We start from the raw sequence: 23,749 nt of genomic DNA on the forward strand, positions 1-23,749 counted from the left end.
AACACTTATGAGATAATCCCAGGGTTTGCTTGACAGGTGGTTAGGTGGAAATTTCAAATTTGGTCTTGAATTTCTATGTTCTGCTTTTGAGAGATTAATAGGAGTTAGAGGCCAGAAGTAAAGAGGGAAGGCTGAATGAGACTGAGGTAGAATACTGCCACCAACCTGCCCTCTCAAATAAGCAGCTGGTCTTTTTATGTGGGCAATGGTTAAGGTAGCTCCTTTCATGTTGCATGTAGGTAAGAAAGGTATGACACATGTTAGAAAAAAATCCTTAAATATTGGTGAATGCATTGACTTTGTAAAATTTTAATGTGTGTTGGTGGTTATGGGTGTTGCAGTAATTATTTCAGCTTTTACTCTTTATTATTACTATTATTATTATTATTATTATTATTATTATTATTATTATTATTATTTTGTTTTTCAAGGTAGGGTCTCACTCTAGCCCAGGCTGACCTGGAATTCACTATGTAGTCTCAGGCTGGTCTTGAACTCACAGCAGTCCTCCAACCTCTGCTTCCTGAGTGCTGGTATTAAAGGAATGCACCACCACACCCGGCTCAGCTTTTACTCTTAATGGTACCATTCTGTGATACCAGCCAAGCCTAGGTGTCTGTGGAGATAATTTAGAGCATTTGTTAAAGGCTGAATAGCATTCAAAAGACTATATTTAGTTTATGAGTATCCAAATTTGTTCCTAATAAATAGTTGTATATTTAACCTGAATATGTAAATTCAGAGGAAACCAAAACAGCATAATCAAAGATGAACCAATTGCTATCATTCAATAACTCATTAGAGAATATATCATTCATGAAAGGATAAAACATGATTAATAGATAAAATCACAGGTCTGGGCTGGAGAGATGGCTTAGCGGTTAAGCGCTTGCCTGTGAAGCCTAAGGACCCCGGTTCGAGGCTCGCTTCCCCAGGTCCCACGTTAGCCAGATGCACAAGGGGGCGCACGCGTCTGGAGTTCGTTTGCAGAGGCTGGAAGCCCTGGCGCGCCCATTCTCCCTCTCCCTCTATCTATCTTTCTCTCTGTGTCTGTTGCTCTCAAATAAATAAATAAAAATTTAAAAAAAAAATCACAGGTCTGTCAAAAGTCACAGAAATATCTATTTTCAATATTTTTCTATTGCAAGTGTACTTTGTAGACCAAAGGGGAGGTTGGAAGAAAGTCAGGGGTAATATACCCTCGTTTCTATTTCTAACACTTGCTCTTGATGTCATAGAATGTCAGATTTGGGGGGAAAATCTTGAAGAAACAATTGCCCTGCTTCTGTATGCATAAGCATAAAAGGAATAATGCTAACATGAGTTTTAATTTTATTTCTCTGAATGTTGGTAGGTATGAGTACTAAAAGTATCCTGGCAAATGATCAAGGCCAATGTGAATGAATGGTGAATCTGCACCTTTTATGTCACGTAGTACTTTACTCTGTGGTCCTCTCTGAATCCATAATCCCACCCTATTCTCAATGAAAATGTTTGAAAAAGTTCAACAGAAGGTCATCTTACGAAACATTTGACCAAAGCAATTCAAATTGTCACAATCTTCAAAAACAGGTTAAGTCTGAGAAACCACCATGAGTAAGACAAAGTCTAAAGAGATATGACAAGTAAATGTAATGTGGGGCCCTGGATGGAACGAGAACAGGAAAATACACTAGACAAAAACTGGGGAAATGCAAGGGAAGTGTGGACTTAAGTTAATGCATGTGTAGACACCAGCTCTTGTTTTGTAACAACTGCACCATTCTAATGAAAGATGTTAATAAGGAGGCAACTGGATGTGGTTATGTCAGCACTGTTTCCTCAACTTTTGGTGAATCTCAGTGCTGAAAAATAGTCCTGGTGGGGGGCACAGAAATGTGAAGCCAATGTGGGGAACTTGTTTGTAAGCCTAATGTTTGGAAGGCTAAAGCAGTAGAAAGTGTGAGTTTGAAACCAATCTGGGCAACACAGCAAGACTCTGTCTCAAAAGTTAAAAAAAAAGAAAAAGCCTGGGGAAATAGCTCAGTGATAGAATGCTTGCCCAGCATGCCAAGGCCTCAGGTTTGATCTCTGTCTAGTAGCCCTCTTCCTCCTCCTCCAAACAAACAAGCAAACATTAAAAAAAAAAAGCACATAGGAAAGGATTGAATTTTCAGTATATAGTACAATTGGCAATACATATGGAAACAAATGCAATTGAACCTACACTTCACACCAAACAGAAAGCAAGTCCAGTGGATCATAGATAGAAAAGTGAACACGAAACATTAATGGTTTTAGGAGGTAATATGCATAACTATCTTAATGATTTCTCATTATTAGTTGTATTGCAGGTTTGCTTGGGGCTGATCTGGAAGGGCTCCTTTACTGCTGTTTCTCAGAGTCTTTTTCATAGTTGCACGGAGGTGGCTGGACCAGATGCCTGGTGCTTCATCACTGCATTATGGAGCCACTTCTGTCAAGATAATCAGAGCTTCTGACATATTGGCTTAACTGCCTGGCCTTCTCCATGACTGGCTTCAAAGGTCTTAGAACATCAGCTCTTTTGTGTTATTTGTTGTACAATCGTAGATCCAGTCTGGATTCAAAGGGCATGACTATGTTTCTCAGAATGGGAGCAGAAAACATGAATGACTGGGCGGGTGCACTCATTCAGGTTGCTTTGAGGAGCAGCAGCCTTGTCCAACCTCTGCCACAGTTCACTTTTCTCTCACATACAAAACACAGCTAACCTCCAATACTAGAATTTTATCCGGTATCAGCTTGAATCCAGGTGCCTGTCATTCAGCTCAGCAGCATTTTGCAGACAAGAAGTCCCCCTTTCTTTAAAGAACTATGAATGAAAAGGATCTGGCTTTTCTTCATCCACCCAACAGACACTGATGAGGCTGGGCAGGAAAATTGGCTGACCATGTTTCAGTACACCCTTTATTCTATATTCTACTAAATTGTTGGAAATGTTAAACTATAACATTTTTGCTAGTCTGGCACCTGTGTAATGTAACTCATCTCGGATGTAATTTATTTTCCTAATAACTAGTGAAGTTTAGCACTTTTCATATGTTTATTGGCCACTTGGATTCTTGTTAATCTGCTGCCTATTTCTCTATTAGTTATTTCTCTTTTTATTCTTGTTCTTTTCCCTCTCCTCTTTCCTTTTTAATAGTCCATTACAAGCCTGAAGTTTGATGAGTGACAACTTTTGGCTTCCAAGTCACTCCTTTAACAGTGCTTAATGAACATAAGCTCTTCAGTTTACATGACCTCAACATATCTATCTTACCTTTGTGAGGAGTGGTGTTTTCTCACACCTATCTAAGTGTGACAGTGGGGTATTGAAATCTGCCACTACTATTGTGTCTGGACCTATGTGTCCTTTTATGTTCTTTTATGAAGTTAGGAACTCCAATATTTAGTACACAAATGTTTACAACTATTATATCTTTTTGATTCCCTTTATTAAAACTAAATGTCCCTTTTTGTCTTTTCTGATTAGTTTTGGTTTGAAGTCTACTTTGTCTGATATAAGCCACTCCTGCTTGTTTGTGGCTTTCATTTGCTTGGTAGATTATTTTCCATCCTTTTATACCAGTTTGTAAAGATCTGTGTTGGATAGGTAAGTTTCTTGGAGGCAAGAAATCGTGGAACCTTGTTTTTAGTTCAGTCATTTAGTCTGCATCTTTTTTAAAAAATATTTTATATTTATTTATTTATTTATTTATTTGATGGAGAAAGGCGAGGGGAGAATGGGTGCACCAGGGCCTCCAGCCACCACAAATGAACTCTAGAAGCATGTGTCCCCTTGTGCATCTGGCTAATGTGGGTCCTGAAGAACCAAACCTGGGTCCTTTGGCTTTGCAGGCAAACACCTTAACTGTTAAGCCATCCCTCTGGCCCTAGTCTTCATCTTTTTTGGGTGAACAAAGTCCATTTACGTTTAGAGTTACAGAGAGATGCTTGCTATTGTCTGGTATTTTGTTGGATGATGTTCTGGTTGGCTAGATTTTTTCCACCAAGAATATATTGGTTTGTTGTGTTATGCATAGTTGGTGGTTCCCCTCCCTTTTTTTTCACCTGATTCTTTCATGAAATATATCCTATGTGCAGTCTCACAGACAAGGCTTTCTTTCTCTTCCCTGTGAAGTATTCTTTTCAGAATTTTTGTAGAGCTGACTTGGTTGACAAACTATCTTAGTTTGTGTTTCTCTGGGAATATCTTTATTTCTCCACTTAATTTTGAAATATCATTTTTTCTGAGTATAGCATTCTCATTTTTTGGTAGTTGTTATCTTCAGAGCTTAGAATACATCATTGCATTTTTTTCCTGGCTTTTAGGGTTTCAGATGAGAGGCTTGAAGTTATTCTTAGGATCTTGCCTTGTATATAAGTTGGTGTTTTCCCCTTACCACTTTTAGGATTGTTTCTTTGCTTTGGATTTTGACAATGTTGCTATGGTGTGTCATACATAGGTGAGGTCCTTCTGTGCTCAAGTCTCTGTGGAGTTCTATGTGCCTTTTGTGTTTGGATGTCAACTTCTTTCTTGAGATTGGGAGAATGTTCTCTTACAATGTCATTAAACAGTCAATCAGGTCCTTTTGCATTTATCTCAGCTCCTTCTAACACCCAGTGTATTCTGAGGTTTTGTCTCTTGAATTTGTCCCAAAGTTCTTGAAAATATTGGTCATGTTCTTTAATACTGTCTCTTTCTATAAGTCCATGTGTAATACCATCTTGACGTTCTCCTCTATGTCTGCTAGTATTACCTCTGATGTGGTTTTCATTTGATTGATCATTGCTTTCATTTCTGTAATTTCTGTTTGATTCTTTTTTCAGCATTTCACATTGATTTTTCTTCATGCTTAAGATCTTTTCCTGCAATTTACTCACTGTTTCATTCATTTCGGAGACTTGAATGTATATATTTTAGCTCACTCTTCTGCCTATTTGAAGTGACTGTTTTTAGAAGTAGAACTTGAAATTCTTTTTCTGACATTTCAGCTATCTTGTTTTCTTTCCCACTGCAGGGGAGTGTGTGTGGATTGTTCTCCTTTTTTGTGTTTCTTTGTTGTGTCTTCAGCATTTGTAAAGATGTATCTTTCTTTTCCAATCTTGGAAGACTATTTTGATTGGATAGAGGTTGCAGATATAATATCTTTTTAAAATGTTTATTATTATTATTATTTATTTGTGTGTGTGAGAGAGAGAGAAAGAGAGAGGGAGAGAAAGAAAGGAAGGAAGGAAAAGAAAGAAAGAAAAAATAAATAAAAGGAAGAAAGGGAGCACCAGGGCCTCTTGCCATGCCATCTCCCCAGCCCAATATCTTAACACTTCATGTATATACTTTTAGGTACTGATGTCAATTTGCAACTGGAGTGGGAACACCACTTTCAACAGTAGAAACCTAAAAAGAATGTGAGAAAGAAGAGAAATAAGTTCATCAACAATAGCATAACAACAACAAAAACAGAAAAACCTCCCCACAGAGATATGGGAAAGGTACTGGTCATATCTATGGACAAACATCCCTTTTTCCTTCCTTGGATTACAGTTTGCAATGGTTGTGCCAGCAAAGTCTGAGTAGGCAAGGTTAGACTGGAGGAAGAGAGAGAGAGAGAGAGAGAGAGAGAGAGATCCTGGCCCACAGAGATGTGGAGGTAGTTAAAAGAGCATAGCATCTCCGGATTGAACAGAGGCTCTAACATTGCTTCCCACAGCCCTCAGTTTAGCTAATAAAACAAAACAGTGTCACACTGTCAGGAGTGGCAGAGATTACTTTGGAGATCCAGGACAAGATGAAGATCCTCAACATAACTCCATGTGGCCTGATATCTGCAAAAGTAACAGTGGCCTGTGTAATTTTTGTCAGGTAGTTGACACAGACCCAGTGCGCAATCTTCACCTATCTCAACCAGAAGGAAGGACAGAAGCAGTTTGCATTCATGACAGACACAAGCACACATTTTCAAGGTTATGTTAATTGCCCCCACAGCTTGTCACAACCTGGTGTTGAGAGAAGCTGGGCTGTCTGTACATTCTGCCCAAATGTCACAGTAGCCCACTCTATTAATGACATGATGCCGATATGCCAACCCACAGAACATTTTGAGGTGTTCCAAGATCCTTGTTTTAGGAATTTGAAGAATGAAATCCACAGACCACAGGATAAGGTTCAGAACTTTAGGAGAGGAAAGCGAAGGGGAGCTTCCTCCTGGAACGTAAGAGGAGGAAGCAAGGTCTCTTGCGAGGGAGGCAAGTGGGGTTTTCAGAAACCCCGTGAGAGAAGGAGGTAGAGCTCTTGCCCAAGGCACCAGACCTCCCCGCCTCTGGCCATCACACACGCAGCTTCCGCGCCCCGGGGCCTCGCCCAGAGCCCCAGACGGCGTCCTGAAGACCGGCCAGAGGCTTCTGCAGTGAGCGACCCACGAACTCCCACGCCCAGGTCGTCCACCACCAGAAGCCGCTTCCCTGCCAGGCCACCTCCATCTCCAGGCAGAAGCGGGGCGACAGGCACCCGTCGGCGGTCTCCAGAGACCAGCCTCAGGACGCGGCAGCTCGGGTCTGAAGATGGCCTTTCCCGGAAAGCCCGGCCACGGGCGCGCTGTCGCGCGGGCGGGAATCGCTGAGCATCTGCTGGCGAGAAGCAGCTGCGCGGGCGCTCAACCCCAACCAGCCCGGGAAAATTCTCTGGCGGGCACCACTGTCGCATCCCTGCAGCCAACGCAGAGCCTGCCTAAGAGCTTTAATCCCATACCCTCAGGGGGCCCGTCTGTATTTGGCCCAGGGGGCAGGACGCCTCAGCCCAGAGAACCTCGAAATTTACTGCATGACTCTCACCTGAACAGCCTTACTCAGACTTTGCTGGCACATTTGTGGCCCTACCATTGCAAACTGTTTTCTCTTCTAATGTGGCCATGCTTCCTGCAGGTTCCTAAGATCTTGTGTGTCAGTACCATCTCCTGGGGTGCATGTCTGAGTTAAATACTGTATAGTACTGCACACTGACCAAGTCTTGTTTATCTAGCCTTCCTTTCTCCCCACCTTAGGATGTTTCAACTTAGCATAATAGTGTGAATGCCACATACATTCATGAAGAAAACTTTAATTTCCATTGCAAAAACTACCTGCATGAAATAGAAATCAGTTTTTGAGTAACATTAGTCAAGATTGTGTTCTAGAAAGTAGAGGTAACTGTATGGAGATGTCTGGTAACAATTTAATAGAACAGTCCCACATGGTCAGCTGAGGCCAGCATCTAATGAAGATGAAAGCCTTGCCTGTGGGAAATTTTGGGCAATAACTGCAGAAATATTATATTGTACATAAACCAAAGTGAATTGTTTTCACAAATGTTGTAAGTATTATATTTTCAAAGACTTTTTCCTATATGCACTTCAATTTTTCAGCAAGAACTCTGTTTAACAAACAAGGTGGTTGCAAACTTTCCTGGCTTGAAGATGACCACAATTCTCCTGATCAGGTCAGAACAAGAGGTCTGAGTTAAGTTTGTTACAAAACTGACAAAAGAAAATTCTGGCTGGAGTGATATGAATAGTCAAATATGTTCCATCTAATTTCATTCCTTTTATTGAATACCTAGAAGGATTGAACAGTGTGGCATCAATGGCAGAACCTGGTATCAGGTCACAAATTCCACTCTTATGAGTGGCGTCCACCATCTTTCATGTAGAACTGGTCCATAACTGCTGGGTCAAGCTCAGTCATCGGAATTTCTCGGGATTGGTCTGGCTGACAACCTGACTTTCTAGGAAATCCAAAATATACAAGTACAATCAGTAAGAATTCATATGTCCCATACAATAAGTGGGTATCCTTGGTGAGAAGGCGTGATAAAATTCTTACAAGAATAAAAGAAGTTTGGAATTGAATCAACGCCACTGTAATGCTTCATAAGCTTTAACAGGGGAACCTGTGCAGGCAGCAGGAGCGTGCTGCCCCATGTCTTCATCTCTGAGACAAACATTCTCTCCCTGAGGACGTAAGCTCCCTGTTGTCAGCTTTTTTTTTTTTTTTTTAAAGAATAAACAGTGTTTATTTTTTTGTAGATTTTTCAATCAAATGGAATTGCTTAATTAAAAAAAAATTATCTTTCTCCTTAAATACTACAGACAACCTCATTTTATCGCAGCAGACACCTAGAAACAAAACATGGGACCCACCAGAGAAAACTGGGCATTAAAAGCATCAGAAATTCAAGTCAACTATGGAAGGGTTACTGGAGGCTGGCAGCTCTCAGTTCTAAAAGGAAGTGGCCCAAGCCTATTGGGTTTGACAAAAGTTTCTTAGAACTGGGAAGTTGGGAACTTGGACTCCTTTTAATTGTATTCCAATTGTTTTATGCATAGGGAAATGAAAGTCAATGTGTCAAATGAAGACCCAAGGAGACACTGAAAAACTCGTTTGACTAGTATTCAGTATGTGAGATTACTTTTGTCACACTCAGGACTGAACATTAAAATCCAAAAGAATGTCCAACTCACACCTTGCAATGGTGCAAAGACTCCCAGGTACCTGGTTGGCATCACATTGCTGGAGAAAGAAACCTTCAGCCGTTTCTTGGTCCTTTCAACATATACATTTCTTCTATTACTCATGAGACTAGCAAACAACCAACAACCACAGAAAGTCAACGTGACTCTGTAAGAAATAGAGGCAGAGACAGTTCAATCTCTTGCAGTCACTGTTTTCCTATTACAGAAAGTTGAGTGAGCAGTAGCTAATGTCATGGGACATTCTGTGTAAGCCCATATGTAAAAAATTTTAGGAAGTGTGGGGATCCAGGTGTGATGGCACATGCCTTTAATCCCAGCATTCGGGAGGCAGAAGAAGGAGGATCATTATAAGTTTGTGGCCACCCTGAGACTACAGAGTGAATTCCAGGTCAGCCTGAGATAGAGCAATACCCTACCTTGAAAAACCAAAGGGCTGGAGATATGGCTTAGCGTTTAAGACACTTTCCTGCAAAGACTAAGGATCCATGTTTGATTCTACAGGTTCCATGTAAGCCAGATGCACAAGGTGATACAACCCTTTGCACGTGGGAAGATGGCATACCCATCTGGAGTTTGATTGCAGTGGCTAGAGGCCCAGGCATGCCAATTCTCTCTCATAAAAAAAGAATAACATTTTTTTCAAATGTATGTTGGCATGTGTGTGCAGAGGTTGAGGTTAAGTCTTTTCTCCCACAGCTGCAGCCTCCATTGTGCATTGTCCCAGCTGAGTTATAAAGTTTCGATCCTCTATTGTCATTGAAATTTTATATTAACTTTTGTTGAGAAAAAGAACTAATAAAAATTTCTGTTTTTGTGAGTTAAAGTTGAACGTGAGTGTGTTGGAAATAGAAGCAGATGCAGTTCAATCTCTTGTAGTCCCCTGCTGTCCCATTGGAGAGGGAGAGCTGAGCAAGCACTAGCTAATGTTGTGGGCTATACCATGTAAAGAAAATGTGTGTGGATTGGTGTGTGTGTTTGCATGCTTGCATGTGTATGGGTGGGTGCATGTGGGTGCTATGCAGGCGTAGGGCAGAGTTTGAGATTGGGTGTCTTCTACCTTATTTTATTGAGACAAGGTCTCTCACTTGACCCTAGAGCTCATTGATTCAATGAGTCTAGCTAGCCAGCTTGTCCCAAGGATTCCTTATATTCACCTCCTAAGTACTGGGATCACCAAGCCATCATATGAGCCAGCAAATACTGGCTGGGGATTTTCACTCAGATCCTGGCAAGGATTTTACCAAATGAGCCATTTCTCCAGCCCCTCATTCTTCAAATGTTGATCTTTTCTTGTGCTGAGTATATGTGGGTACATACATTGTGATTCCGCCAGTGAAAGTTATACAATCATCAGGAAGAAACCATCAACACTCTGTAGTGTGCTGTGCTGCTAAGCTATGATGTTCAGTGGGTTATAGGTATTAAATGTATCTTTCTCTTATGATCTTTCAAATTATAGTGGGTTTCTGGAGACCTGTCCCTCTTGTCAGGGAACATTTGAATATGCTATGCTAAAGGATTCTGATGACACGTTAACTTGGTCCCGTGGACCATTGGTTCTCTCTCGTGTCCCTCAGCAGGGTTGTATCAGGCTATGTTTTATTTTATTTTATTTTATTTATTTTTGTTTACTTATTTGAGAACGACAGACAGAGAAAGAGGCAGAGAGAGAGAGAGAGGAGAGTGGGCGCGCCAGGGCTTCCAGCCACTGAAATGAACTCCAGATGTGTTCACCCCCTTGTGCATCTGGCTAACGTGGGTCCTGGGGAATTGAGCTTTGAACTAGGGTCCTTAGGCTTCACAGGCAACTGCTTAATCACTAAGCCGCCTCTCCAGCCCAGGCTATGTCTTTTTAAAAAATATTTTTATTTATTATTTTCAAGGAGATAAAAGTGAGACAGAGAGCAAGTGAGAGCAAGAGCAAGAGAGAGGGAGAAAGAATGTCAAGACCTCTGTCTGGATTTATTGAGTACTGGGGAATTGAGCCTGGGCCATCAGACTTTGCAAACAAGTGCCTTTAACTACAGAGCCACCTCTCCAGCCCGAGACTATGTCTTAAGCCTACTTATTTCTCTGATGATGGCTATGGGGTGGACAGAAGGATTGTCTAAGCAGTATGCCTATGGTCTTGCAAGATAGAGGACTATGCATCATCTTTAAGAATAGAGAGAATGGTGAGCTTTGGCATGATACAGTTGGATATTTCTACAGACCCAGAGTCTGAGGAAAATGGTGAATTATAGGTGACCCAATCCCATACTTTTAACAGTGAATTTTCCCAACAAGTACAATCTTTGGGCACCAGATTGGTTTAGCTTCAGAATTCAACCTCTGTTCCTGTAAATGAACCCTGAGTGTGTCCCTCAGCCTTTTCTAGATAAGATCACTTTATATTATGGTAAGGAGGCTATATGAAGTTCATGCTATTTCTTCTTCATATTCTCCTTTTCCTTTTTCTTCTCTCTTTTCTTCTTCTTCTTCTTTTTTTTTTTTTTCTGAGTAGGGTTTCACCCTAGCTCAGGCTGACCTGGAATTCACTATGTAGCCCTAGGGTGGCCTCGAACTCACAGCCATCCTCCTACCTCTGCCTCCTGAGTACAAGGATTAAAGGTGTGCATGACCACACCTGACTTTTTTTTTCTTTTCTTGTGTCTGTCACACATATGCCTGCTTTATGCTTGTATTTAATGTACTTACTGTGTCACATTTTTTCCCACAAAGGAATGCCATGCTATTTCTTATTTATTTGTTTATTTGTTTATTTATTTAAGGGGGGCAGAGAAAGAGAAAGGCATAGAGACAATGGGTGTGCCAGGGCCTTCAGCCATTGCAAATTAACTCCAGACACATGTACTACCTTGTGCATCTGGCTTACGTGGGTCCTGGGAAATTGAACCTAGGTCCTTGGCTTTGCAGACAAGTGCCTTGACTGCTAAGCCATTTCTCCAGCTCCGTGCATTTCTTAATTGGTGATTAGCTTCATCCTTTCAATGTCTTTTTCTATTGTATCACATGTCATCAACCACAAGCTACGGTCCTTGATTCACTCCCTCCCTTCTTTCCTCCCTCCGTCCCTCCAACCCCTTAGGTTCTGCACCTGCTGGTACATACCTTTACCAATGTTAGAGTGTAGCTCTTACCATGGATATTGAATAATTGTCAAAAGCAGTGTGTGCCCCATTTATCATCAGTGATGGGTCTTCTATGCCTGTTAGTCAGTGGTGATTTTTCCTGGCACCAAATCCAGCACTAGCTGCTGTCAGAAGCTCTTAGGAATGGAAAATATGAGATTTGCATGTAGAAGATCATCAAGGAGAGCCCTCAGAACCCCTCTCAGAAACAACTCCAATGAGGAAGCAAGGGAGGTAAAGCTATGGGGCAGAGGGAACAGTTGTATTCCAATGCAGATGTAATGGCAATCTTAGCTGCAGTTCTTCAGAAAAACCCCAGATCAAAGCAGGAGGATTGAGCATGTGAATTTGTGTGTTGATCACTCACTGGGTATGGGCTGCCTTTGAAGAAGGCCACTTCATTTGGCTTAGGACAATTCATCTGTGAGCCTTTCGCAGATGCCAAATATTCTCAGCAATGTTTTTGGAACTGAAAGGGTCTCAATGAGGAAAGACCAGTGAAGGTGAGCCAAGTAGAGGGGAGGCCAACAAGGTAGGTCCTAGTGGAGGGAAACAGTGAGGGGAGCCCAATGAGTGTGAACACAGTGGGATAGCCCACTGAAGTGGGACCTACTAAGGGGAGCCCAGTGAGGAAGAGCCTGGTGTGGGTACCCAGTGAGGGGAAAGCCCAGTGAAAGGGCCAAGTTGGACGGCCCAGTGAGGGAGTCACTGTACCCACTGCACATTGCCAAGTGTGGTTTTTTTCCTTTCATTTTTTTTTTATTCCTGTTTTCCTTAAGTCATGACACTTTTGTTCTTTTAAAATTTTTTAGTAACATGTTTGGTTTATAAATTTTATTATTTTTTTTTTTGTTTTAGTTTTGAGGTAGGGTATTCCTTTAGCCCTAGGCTGATCTAGAACTCACTCTGTAATGCCAGGCTGGCCTTAAACTCACAACAGTCTCCTATCTTTGCCCCCCCAGTGCTGGGATTAAAGGTGTACACCAATATCCCTAGCCATTTTAATTTTTAGGAATTGTGAACTCAGGTATTTTGGTTCAATCCTTTAATCCTAGCACTTGGGAGACTGAGGTGAAAGACATGAGTTCAAGGGAACCCTGGGCTTTGTGATGAAATCCTGTTTCAAAAATAAAAATGCCATTTCTGGTGGCATTGCCTATAATTCTAGCACTTGGGATGCTAAGGAAGGATTGTCATGAGGTCAGGGCCAACTTGGGCCACAGAGTGAGATATAAAAGGAAATCAGTGGCTGGAGAGATGCTTAGTTGGTAAAGTGTTTGTTTTGTAAGCATGAGGAGCTGAACTCACTCTCCAGAACCCACATTAAAAATAAGAAAAAATAAGCTGGGTGTGGTGGTGCACGCCTTTAATCCCAGCACTCGGGGGGAGGGGTGCTCAGAGGTCAGAAGATTGCCATGAGTTCAAGGCCACCCTGAGACTACATAGTGAATTCCAGGTCAGCTTGAGCTACAGTGAGACCGTACCTTGAAAATTTCTTTTTTAAATGACAGCTGGAGAGGTTGTTAAAGCACTTGCCTGCAAAGCCTGAGAAACCCAGTTCAATTCCCTAGTACCCACTTAAAGCTAAATGCACAGTGGAGCATGCATTTGGAGTTCGAGGCTTTAGTGCACCTATTCTTTCTCTCTTCTCTCTATTTCTCTGCAAATAAACAAATAAATAAAAAAAAATTTTTAAAAAGAACTGGAGAGATGGCTCAGGAGTTAAGGTGCTTGCCTGCAAAGCCTAAGGACCCAGGTTCAATTTCTCAGTACCCACTACTTAAAGCCAGACACACAAGGTAGCACATGAGTCTGGAGTTCATTTGCAGTGACTAGAGGCCCTGCCATGCCCATTCTCTCTCTCCCTCCTCCTCTTTCTCTGTCAAATAAATAAATAAAAATAAAATATTTTAAAAAGTTAATTTTATGATTTCATCACTGAGAAGTCAGAAAATATGGCCACTATATCATCTACTTTTGGGCGCGGTGGCACATACCTTTAATCCCAGCACTCAGGAGGTTGAGGTAGGAGAATTGCTATAAGTTTGAGCCCAGCCTTAGACTACATAGTCAATTCTAGGTCAGCTTGGGCTAGAGCAAGACCTTACCTCAAGAAAAAAAAAAAAAAAAAGCAAAAAAGGCATTACTATATCATCTACTTTTGTAGTAAATTATTTGCTTTGTTTGCTATATACATTTTGTTTTTATTTATCACATATATATCAAAAATAAATTAACAAAAATGAAGTAACTGAATATAGTTAATGCTAACAAATATCTTTGTGTATAATGAAGTACATGGTGAGTGTGTGGTGTATATAGAAAAACAAAATGTCAGAATATATATATATTGTTTTTATTGTCTTTATGTTACCAAAGCTTTTGGCATATACGAAATGGATATGGGGCTAGAGAGATGGTGTAGTGGTTAAGGCACTTGTCTGTGAAGCCTAAGAATCCATGTTCAACTCTCTAGGTCCCATGTAAGCCAGATGAACAAGGTGACTCAAGTGCACAAGGTCACATGCACACAATGTGGTGCATGCATCTGGAGTTCGTATGCAGTGGCTGGAGGCCCTGGCATGCCTATTTTCTCTCTCATAAAAAAGTTACAAAGAAATGTGTATGAGAGCACTATGAAAATGATCTTCTTTGCCCTCTAGGAGTCTTCACATAATGACTGCAAAAGCAACCAGGACAATAACTTTCTGCTTTTCAAAATGATTTCATTATGATGTCTTTACACATGTATGCATCTCATTGTGCTTCATCCTCTGGTCAGGAATGGGCATTACTGTCTGGAAATCAGAGCAACTGTGATCATAATTTGGGCCTATTAACACTCCCTCCTAGGACAGGGAGGGTGGGATAATGAGACCCTTACTAGAGATTCAGCTACTCCCCTCCTCCGGCCTCCACCAGCCTCACATGCTCACATACACTACTGGCTTGCTGCAGGTTACGCTATGTGTAGGTGGAAGGCTGACTAGGATGCAGAGTCTAGATTAGCTGCTTTCATATATTCACCACTATAAGGTGGAGCATTTCGGTGAAGTAACTGCCCGAGCTACCCATGCTCCTTCAAGTGACCCCCACAATAAACTTACTGGCTTACCAAGCTAGTATGGATAGGGTTGTTTCTTTGGTCTATTGGTTCTCTGTCTGGGGTGAATAGAAGATTTTATCCCCTAGAAAGCCCCTCCCTGTCTATTTTTCTTTTGAAACATTGACTATTCACCAAAATATTTTTAAAATGCTTGAAGTTTGGAGCTGGAGAGATAGCTTAGTGGTTAAAGCACTTGCCTGCAAAACCTAAGGACCCAGGTTCAATTCTCTAGTACCCATGTAAGCCAAATGCACAAGGTAGCACATGTGTCTGTAGTTCATTTGCAGTGGCTAAAGGCCCTGGTGCACCCATTTTCTTTCTCTGCCTACCTCACTCTCTCTCTCTCTCTCAAATAAATAAATAAATAAAATATAAAAAGCTTGAGTTTTATTTATTGTTTTAAAACTCAAGCAATTAAGAATTGTTATTATAATAAACACCCATGTTTCCAGAGCAACACTTAGTGGAGGTAAAATGAAGCAGTAGTTTTTAAACTTGGTGTTGAAAGGCACTCAGGTTTGGGTCTCAGTAGAAGAGCCTGGAAGAGGGTAGCACAGTGTGTGGTTAGGTGGGACGACGAGGGGGCTTTACGTGCAGTGGTGGCTTCAATGAAGCATTCAGTGTTTTAAAAATTAAATGAAGCTGAGTGTGTAGCAAGCACTGAAGAAGCTGAAGCAAAAAACTAAAGAGTTCTAAACCAGACTGAGCTACACAGCATGTCGAAAACAACAAAAAGTCAAATTAAAATTTCTAACTTAATCTAAGTTTATCCCTACATATAGCATTATAATTAATAAATTGCGTTCGTTTTTTTTTGTTTTTTTTTTTTTTTTTTTTTTTTTTTTGATTTTTTGAGGTAGGGTCTCTCACTCTAGCTCAGGCTGACCTGGAATTCACTATGTAGTCTCAGGGTGGCCTGGGACTCATGGTGATCCTCCTTCTGTCTCCCAAGTGCTGGGATTAAAGGTATGTGCCACCACGCCGGACCTATTTTTCCCATTTCTTGTTTAGGCCAGATTCCAATGAGAATTATGTGACTATTTATATCTTTTATTCCAAAGAAATATTCTAAGGTTTTGAAATAGACTACAGGTAAACTACCTATTGAATATAGAATATTTCAACCTATTTATTTATTTAAGTAGCTTGCATACCTTATATATCTTAATGTAAAAATATATTTGAGAAAGCTATATTTAAAACAATTTAGAGAAACCAGGTGTGGTGGCACATCCCTTTAATCCCAGCACTCGAGAGGCAGAGGTAGGAGGCCAGCCTGTGACTACATAATGAATTCCAGGTCAGCCTGGGCCAGAGCTAAACCCTACCTCGAAAAACCAAAAAACAAACAAACAAATAAATAAATAAAATAAAAATAATAAATAAATTAAATTAAAATTAAACAATTTAGAGACGAATTTTTTGGTTTGCTTGTAACCATAGTCATACTGTGTAGTCCAGGCTGGCCTTAAGTTCGTGATCCCCTTGGCTCCATCTCCCTAGTGAAATGCAGCTGAGACCTTGCAATACTGAGCTTAGAACTTTCCTCTATCTGGTGTTCATTACAGCATCTTCTGGGGATTTTATTTGTTCGAGACAAGGTTTTACTGTGTCTTGAAGCTCTCTATGTTGCCCAGGCTGGCCTCAAACTCACATCCTCCTGCTTCAGCTTCCCAAGTGCTGTGATTACAAGTATGATCTATTGATTGCATTCAGCTTTATTAGAGCATTTTAAAGCTGTATGACATACAGTAGGTACTTTATACATTGTTTTTTGCTATTGGTATATTCTCCTTAGATTTTTTTCTAAAAACTTATTAAGATAGCTTTATTTAATTAAGTTATTTGTATGGAGAAAGAGAGAGAGAGAGAGAGAGAGAGAGAATGGCACACCAGGACCTCCAGCCACTGCACAACAAAGAACTCCAGACGCATGCACAACTTTGTTCGTCTTGCTGGGGAATCAAACTTGGGTTGGCAGGTTTTATAAGCTAGCATTTTAACCATCTACCTAACCCATCTTGGTGATATGTGTATTTTTTAAGTAAAGCCAGTAGGGCTAAATTGTCTTCAAGAAAGGTTGTCAGTTTGCACCCCAGGAACCATAGCAAAAAATGTCATTTACAAATTACCCCCCCCCCATTATTTTAATTATTAAAGAACTTAGGGGTCATTCTGTACAAGTTTGTTACCAGACGCTTGTGCTTTGGAGAGATGAAGAGCCTTTAAGAGAGAGGTGGGCTTAGTGGAAGGAAATAAGGCAATGAGGATACGCCTTTAAAGGGATATTAGAAACCTATGCCTTCCCGTGTGTCTCTGTGTCTAGCTGCCCTGAGGTGAACAGGTGCCCACATCAGCACTTCTCCTCCTGGTTCACCCATCCAAAGTGAAAGTGCCAGAGGACATGGCTGAGACTTCCAAAATCACAGTCCCAAATAACTGTTCATCTTAAGTATTTTGCCACAGTCACAAAAATATAAAGCCGCAAACACTATTTCCTTATTGCTTTTGTTTAGCATGTGTTTACTTGATTACTAAGAATGCTGTTAATGCCTTTATGTTTATTAACTTTCTTCCATGATTTATTTAACTGTAAGTGCTTCATAAAATAAATGGTACCTGAGCTAGGTATGGTGGTACTTGGGTCACTGAGCAGGAGGAAGCTGAGGCAGAACTGTGAGTTCAAGGTCAGCCTGGGCTATTAGTCCTACTTAGACCCTGCCCCTCCTCCAAGTGGTTATAATAAAACCACTTATGTATTGTATGATATTATACTTTAGTTACTATAGTAATGTACTGTATATTGCCTATTGACATAATATGTAAATTGTATATTAATATGATTCTTATTGCCATATAAACCACCCATTTAAACCTTATAGTCTGATTTTTGTAAATTCAGAGTTGTGAAATCATTGCCACAATTAATTCTAGAACATATTCATCACCCAACTAGGAACCCCTGTGCCCTTTAACCTTGTACCCACACAAGCATTCATTCTTCACTACTTGCCTCCAACTCCTTCATCTAAGAAATCTGTAGTCTGTATTACGTGTCCTGGATATTTCATGTAAATGGGATCACACAGTATGTAACCCTTTGTGATTGCTTTCTCTTACTTGGCATATGTGGTGAAGAGTTGACTATATTCTAGCTTGTGTCAGTATTTCCTTCCTCTTCATTGCCTAACAGTATTCCATTATATGGCTTAACCTTTTTTTTTTTTTTTTTTTTTTTTGAGGTAGGGTCTCACTCTACCCCAGGCTGACGTAGAATTCATTATGTAGACTCAGGGTGGCCTTGAACTCAAGGCGATCCTCCTTCCTCTGCCTCCCAAGTGTTAGGATTAAAGGCGTGCACCACCACGCCCTGAGGATAAACCTATTTTTTTTATTTGTATTTATTAGTTGATTTTTAGTTTTTTCACTTAAAATTATTTTTTGTTATTTTTATTTATTTATTTGAGAGCAACAGGAAGAGAGAGAGAGAGAGAGAGAGAGAGAGGGGGGGGGGGGGAGAAAATGGATGTACCAGGGCTTCTAGCCACTGCAAACGAACTGTAGACTTGTGCGCCTCCTTGTGCTTCTGGCTACCATGGGTCCTGAGGAATTGAGCCTCCAACCAGGGTCCTTAGGCTTCACAGGCAAGCCCTTAACCACTTAGCCTTCTCTCCAGCCCTTTTTTTCACTTTTTGACCATTATGAGTCATGCTTTTTAAAAAATTCATGAACAAAGCCGGGCGTGGTGGCGCACACCTTTAATCCCAGCACTCGGGAGGCAGAGGTAGGAGGATCACTGTGAGTTCGAGGCCACCCTGAGACTACATAGTGAATTCCAGGTCAGCCTGAACCAGAGTGAGACCCTACCTTGAAAAAAAAAAAAAAAAAAGCCAAAAAAAAAAATTCATGAACAAATTTTTTAAAATATTGTTTATTTATTTGAGAAAGAGGAAAAAAAACAAACAAACAGGCAGCAATAGGGTGAGTATGGGTGTACCAGAACCTTCTGCCACTGCAAATAAACTCCACATGCATGCCACTCTGTGCATCTGGCTTTACATGGGTCCTGGGAAATTGAGTCTAGGTCATGAGACTTTGCAAGTAAACACCTTTAACCACTGAGCCTTTCTCCAGCCCTTTCTGCCTTCTTTTGAGACAGTGTCTCTTTAATTGCTGCTGCTCTGGCTTATGAGCCTCTGAATTCTCCTGGCTTCCCCTCCTGTTACTCTAGGTGCGTTGGGATTACAGATGTGTGTATTACTTTCCATCTGGCTTTATCTGGGTGCAGAGGAGAATCAAACTCCATTGTCAGGCTTTGTAAGCAAGCACCTTTAACTGCTGAGCCACCTCCTCAGCCCCTTGGTGCTTTTATTGTAGGTTTGTATAAGATTTTTATATAAGGTCAACATTAATCTCATATACTTACAGAAAGCATTTTATCTTCTTGTATTAATCAGAGCTCTCTAGCAGAACAGAACTGATAGAATGAATATGTAAACAAGAGGATTTATTAAATTATCTCGTGAAATCAGCAGGACAGTCCAACAATAACTGTTTACAGATGGGAGCATTGAGTTTGGCAGCTGCTCAGTCCGGAAGGCTAGATGCAGGTGGAGAGTCATAGGATGTGGTAGCCACTCAGTCCATGAGGCTAAGTGAAGGGCAGAGAACACAAGCACATAGCGAGGGGAGCCAGGCAACAAGCTCCCACCCGCGGCAGCCCAGCAAAGAAGAGAATTCCCGAGCCTTCTGCTTAAGCTTTCTTCTGCATCATCGCAAGATACAAGTGCTGCCCATTGTGGAGCAAGGACTTCCTCACTTAGGTTATCCTTCCTAATCTGGTCAAGTTGACCACAAAAATTATCAAAACACTCCATGTGTCACTTGCCCTTAATTTAGGTAACAGGGTTATTTTTGACTAAAAATATTTTTTAATTTTTAGATTGTCAGTTAGGATGTTATAACTTATTGCATTTTAAGCCTTAAAAACAGTCTTCTGTGGGATTTAAATCTTAATTGAAATACTAATATCACTTTTCCTATATTTTGATTTGGGTAAGTAGGATATAATTAAAATTCACATCAGTACCATTCACCTCTCCTCTACTGAATCTTGTTTCCATTATCATTATTGTTCTTGTTGGTGTTATTATTATTACTCAGCACTATAGACTAAACCCAGCATTTGTGCACACTAAGGAAGTGCTCTTCTCCTGAGCTACACCCCCACTCCTAATCTTTTTATATGTCTAATGTCTGTTTGGTCAGACTGTCTATTTTTGTACCAGTATCATGCTGTTTAAATTATTGAAAGTTTATAATATATTTTCCCAAAAGCAGCCATTGGCCTCTCAGTCCAGCCCCTCACATTCAATTAAGCATCCTTTTCAAAAATTTCTTAGTGAACATTTTTTTATCCAGATTTTTTTGAAGTTCATTGTGTTTTGTAAACATACTTGGAATATTTATTGTACTTGTCATTTAACTTTGAGAGACTTAATATTTTTTTTAAAAAACTTTATTTTATTTTATTTTATTGGTTTTTCGAGGTAGGGTCTCACTCTGGTCCAGGCTGACCTGGAATTAACTCTGTAGTCTCAGGGTGGCCTTGAACTCATGGCGATCCTCCTACCTCTGCCTCCCGAGTGCTGGGATTAAAGGCGTGCGCCACCACGCCCGGCTCCGAGACTTAATATTTTAATGGTATTGATTGTCTCATGCAGAAGTCTCTTCTGTATAAGAAAATAATTATATTTAAATTAACAAATTCTACAGAAGAGTGTTTTAAAGCTTAGCAACAATTAAATACATTGAAAACATAAAATATTGGGCTAGGGATTGGCTCAGCAGTTAAAGATGCTTGCTTGCGAAGACTACCAGCCTGAGTTTGATTCTGCAATACCATGTACAGCCAGACACACAAAGTGGCACATGCACCTGGAGTTCTCTCTCTCTCTCTTCCTCTCTTTCAAATAAATAAAAATAAATATTTAAAAATAAATATATGTAGGTGGGCTGGGGAGATGGTTTAGCAGTTAAGGAGCTTGCAAAGCCTAAGGACCCGGTTCAATTCCCTAGTACCCATGTAAGCCCATGTAAGCACAAGGTGGTGCATGCATTTGGAGTTTGTTTGCAGAAGCTAGAGGCCCTGGTTCTCCCATCTTCTCTCTCTCTTTCATCTGCCTTTTTCTCTTTCTCAAATAAATAAACAAAATATTTAAAAATATATGTAAGTATGTATGTGTGTATGTATGTATGCCTGCCTGCCTATATGTGCATGGGCATATGAGTGCCATGGCATGCTTGTGGAAGTCAGAGGACAATCATGAGGTGTCTGTGGGCTTCTTCCATCTTCTTTGAGACAGTACCTTGCCACTGCAAAGTAATGCCAGTTTAGCTGGCCAGCTAGCTTTGAATTCTCCCAGCTGTGCCTCCTATTGTCATAGACACATTGAGATCGCAGACATGTTCCATTTTGCACCTGGTTTTGAATGGGTGCTGGGGAGGATTGAATTGGGGTGGGCAGTTCTGCAAGCAAGTACCTTTAACAGCTATGATTTGAATTAGGTGTCCTCCACAGACTCATGTGCTTTGGGTGCTTGGTCCCAGGCTAGTGGCAATTTGGGAGGTGGATCCTTGCTGGAGAAAGTCTCTAGGGGTCAGTTTGGAGTGTTCTAGTCAGCTCCCTCTTGCCAGCGCTCAGCTTCTCTTCCGTCTCTGTTTTCTCCCTGCTGTGGCAGAGGTGAAGTCCAGCCACTGTCCTACAGTCTTTTCCTTGCCATCACGGAAGCCAAGATAAACCCGATCTTTGCATCAGCAGCTTTTGGTCAGGTGTTTTGTCCCAGCAAGGAGAAGGTGACAGCTGCAGAGTCATCTTCCCAGCTCCAGCTGCTGCAGCTTCTCCCCTCCCCCCTCCCTCCTCTTCTTCTTTTGAAAGAAAGAGAATACCAAATTACAAATACAAAACATTCAGTGCACTTAGAAAATATTTAAAAGTTCTTTCTACTTTTCCATTTGAGAATATATATCCTCATCTGTGATTTTTTTTCCTACTTCTAAAACTTTTTGAAGGAAAAGACTGTCTCCTTCAGGGAGTAGCTAATACAATACCCTATTTATAGTGTAGATCTGGGGTTTTGGTTTTTCTTGTATATGCTAATGGGAAGTAAACCCAGGGACTTGAACATGCTGAACACGTGTTCTATCACTGAGCTATACTCACAGTCCTAATTATATTAAAATATAATTTTGATGCTTAAAATTCAGAGCATATTTATAGAAAATTTCATCCAAGTAATTATTCAGGAATCTTTGTATTTGACCTAATTCTTGTACCAAAAATTGATTGCCAAAATGGGCAAGAGAGTTTCTTAATGGGCTAGTCGAGTCTGTAAATGAATGACTAAGTTAAAAATATCTCACTGGGATTTATGACCTTTATGAAACAGATGAAAAATATCAGAAAGGTTATTTGGAATATGTCTCCTGCTATGAAACTTTATGAGATAAAGGATTAGATTTTTATAGGCCATTTGAAAACTGCATATCTGAGAATATAAGTGAGACATAGTTTGTTTACTTCTAAATGTCTTTATGCTTCATTTTAAGACATTGTAGAAAGCTGTACAATTCAAATTGTTAATTTAATTCACTTTTTTATGGCTAGCACAAGCTTTGGAAAACATAAAAATCAAAGAACTCGTTAAAAAAAAAATCAAAGAACTCGATGTTTCTGCGCCGCGTGGACACCCGCCGGCAGAAAGAGGAATAGCTCAGTCGCCTTCGTCTCTTTTGTTGGGCTGCAGCGCCTTTAGGATCCCGCGTCCTTGTGGACGGGGCAGGTAGGCGGTGGCCTCCGCTGCAGCCCACGCAGCTTTTTCTGCTGCGCAGCATAGTTCTTATAGGCGATTAACCGAAAAGGAAGATGAATTACTGCCAATAGATATAGTTCTTCACACACTTCTGGCCTTTGCAGTTACCTGTTATGGGATACTTCATATTGCAGGGCAATTTAAAGACGTGGATGCCACTTCAGAACTAAAGAATAAGACATTTGATACCTTAAGGAATCACCCATCCTTTTATGTATTTAACCACCGTGGTAGGGTACTGTTCCGGCCTTCAGATGCCGCAAATTCTTCAAACCTAGATGCATTGTCCTCTAACATCGTTGAAGCTACGAACGCTTGAATCACTGAGCCGTTAAGGTTTTTACAAATTAAATAACAGGACAGAGAAGAATTAAGTACTGGAGATTGGGGTGTAAAAGACCCCCCCAACATCAATATTTATATAAATCTTTCAGAGTTAATTATAAAACTCTATGGCCCTTGTTTGTACATTGTTAATCCAATTATAAGTGGTGATTAAGTTATATGTGAATGAGTCTTTGCTCTTTCACATGGAGAATTTTTTTTTCATTTGAAACTATTCAGATCTTTTGTAAAACTCACTATTTTGAACACATTTCCTTGAAAAAAAAAGTTAGTATTTTTATGGTTATTTATATTCTTAGATTTCTTTGGCACTACTGTTTTTAGGAATCCTTATGGAAATATTGTATGAAATACTGCATTTTGCAGCATGAGTTATAGTAAAATGGTCTTCAGTTCTTATCAGACAAACTCGCTTAATGAGACCAAAATAATGACTTCTTGGTTTGTCTTGGGTTCCCTAAAAAGTGGCTCTGCTCTGGCAGATTCTTACCAGTTTTTAATTTCTCATGCCACCCCACTCCCATACACCTTCTAGCTAACATCAGCTGCTTGTTTCATCACTTCTGCAATTCTGCACACAGTGAACAATTTTCGTCAAAAGTTCTGTCATGACAAATATTTAGCAAATTTAACTTGCTAGAAAGCTATTTGTGTTGCTATAAAATTTTCACTGGTCATGCAATGTAAGAATAGTTGAAGATAGACCAAAATGACTATTTGTGATCTTTTTAAGGTCTTTCCTATGTAAAAGAATAGTATTCATTTAGGAAAACTGATTGTCACTAG

The 23,749-nt window shown here is 40.4% G+C and overlaps 1 pseudogene; it reads left to right on the forward strand.

Moving 5' to 3' along the window:
- The first annotated feature begins 19,392 nt into the window (after positions 1 to 19,392).
- LOC123455065 lies at positions 19,393 to 22,953 on the forward strand (annotated as a pseudogene).
- Positions 22,954 to 23,749: the final 796 nt, after the last annotated feature.

This window comes from Jaculus jaculus, chromosome 15, assembly GCF_020740685.1.
Source record: "Jaculus jaculus isolate mJacJac1 chromosome 15, mJacJac1.mat.Y.cur, whole genome shotgun sequence".
Taxonomy (NCBI): domain Eukaryota; kingdom Metazoa; phylum Chordata; class Mammalia; order Rodentia; family Dipodidae; genus Jaculus; species Jaculus jaculus.